The sequence below is a fragment of the Etheostoma spectabile genome, chromosome 24 (assembly GCF_008692095.1).
Source record: "Etheostoma spectabile isolate EspeVRDwgs_2016 chromosome 24, UIUC_Espe_1.0, whole genome shotgun sequence".
Classification (NCBI taxonomy): Eukaryota; Metazoa; Chordata; class Actinopteri; order Perciformes; family Percidae; genus Etheostoma; species Etheostoma spectabile.
Genome location: NC_045756.1, coordinates 15,096,418 through 15,098,395, shown reverse-complemented (window position 1 = coordinate 15,098,395; position 1,978 = coordinate 15,096,418). Strand labels below are relative to the sequence as shown.

The 1,978-nt window shown below is 40.6% G+C and overlaps 1 protein-coding gene across 1 annotated transcript in view; it reads left to right on the top strand.

The window, feature by feature from the left end:
- The window catches only part of chrm4a (cholinergic receptor, muscarinic 4a), a 154,715-nt gene that overhangs the window by 96,095 nt on the left and 56,642 nt on the right, over window positions 1-1,978 (top strand). The gene's annotated exons all lie outside the window — the stretch shown is intronic.

Genomic DNA, 1,978 nt, shown 5'->3' with positions numbered 1-1,978 from the left:
TTTTAGCTATCTATGGCTGTTTGAATTGCTAACGTTAGCTAAAAACAACATTCAACTGACAACCTTTGTTGTCTTTCATTGGTAACTTGTAGCCAGTAGTGAACCAACTTAAGTTAAGTAGGTCAATTTTTATTGTATTGACATTACAGAAGTCTCTCGTTAGCATCTTTTATGCTACTTGTTGCAAAGTGCGCAACTCAAATCTGCACATCAGGGAGTGATACACTGTACCATATTTCTATTTCAAATTCAAACATGAAACAATCAGCCTCTAACACCCAGTCAGTGTGGTGTAATGAATACCATTGCAGCTTGCACAACCAAAAGTAGTATGCTTATAGATTAGCTCGCTAACGGTCACGCAAGTTCAGCTACCCCATTAGTCATGTACCCTTGATTTGCAGGTTGCATTGGTCGTTGTAGTTTTGGTAGTTTTGGTTGGGTGTTCATAGACAGCTAAATGTTGTTATCTTTCTGGTGCTATGCAGAGTGCATTCAGGGGCTCATGTACTAGCACTTGTGCGCCGACTTCAGGCGTATTCTTTTCACAACGTGCGCATAAAAAGCAGGTAATTACAAACCAGCCTGTCATGGGAACTGAAAATATGCAGTCAAGGGGAAAGGGGAGTTTTCCATAAAGATATGGGAGGCAAAGAGTAAAGTGCACCTAATTAAAACGTGCACTTTACTCTTATTAAAAGCAACTGTAAACCAGCCGCAAGCAGGTTTCCTCGCATATGCCTCCTGGTGTCGGCAGCAGTAATCCGAGCAAGACGAAGACAGGCAAAGTAGACAAGCTGAAAGGGTTTTTTTCCACAAGGATCACACTTTTTCAGTTGAGCCAACACAAAATCATAAAGTGTTACAGATTAAGCAGCCGTGTGATATTACAGTTACTGGAAGAAATCAAAGGTGACATTGAATCTCCGACTCAGCGTTCACATTCCATTCCAGCAGATGTCTAACTTCTCGCTACACTACAAATATTGGCATTAGGATCTTTTCAAACAGTCATAGCATCAACAGTGGGAATTTTGCAGTCTGCATGCGTTCTGCAGGTTGCCCATGGCGCTGATAATGCTACGTTTGCAAATGTACATACAGTACATGAGGGCCTCAGTCTCTTTTCCAGCCTTCTTGATGTTTCACTGATGTAGTGTTCCCTAGAGCAGAAACCATGTGACCACACCATGCACCACAAGTATTTAGTCATATACTGTATACTGATCCTGATTTTAATAACCAACATCCAAGGAGCATCTGACAAATTACGTTTTTTTCAAATTTTGATTTAGGATCTCAATGTTTGTCGCTCTTTGCAAGTACGTCTAAAGGCTTAAATGCAGTGAAAGTGTCTGACGCTCGCATTTTGAGGTACACCTATTGTTTTAAAGGCAGAACACACAAACAGAGCGCAGGTCAAAATGCTTTAACGATTTTGGGGTGTCAAAGCCCAAAGACCCAGGGATCAAAGCTAATTCTTCTGCAGCTGCACTACCTTTTTCAATAGAGCAACTGTAATGATGTGATCAAAAAGGATAATTACATGAATTAATTTATATCAGAGCCAGAAATGGATTTATTGCCAAGTAACACTTACAAGGATTTTGCCTGGGTGATTTGGTGCATATAAACAAACACAAACATTAATATAAAATAAATAATAAAAATAGACATTAATCTATACAAATTACCTATATAGCAATTAGATAAACAGTCTGATGGGTTTAGTGCAGAGTGTGCAAATACAAGGGATGTGCAAAAAGTTTGGGATATATACTGGTAGTATGTGTCCGGGATTTAGGTTAATTCAAGTGTAGTGACTACGGGTGGGGGGGTTGGGGGTTGTAAAAGAGGCTTTTGGTTTTGGCTTTGAGGGTTTTGGTCCTGATGGACAGCAGATGAGTCCAATTAGGGGTCTGGGACGTGCACAGGTACGGGCTACTGTTGCCTGGGCAACTGCCCGTTTGCCCTGATT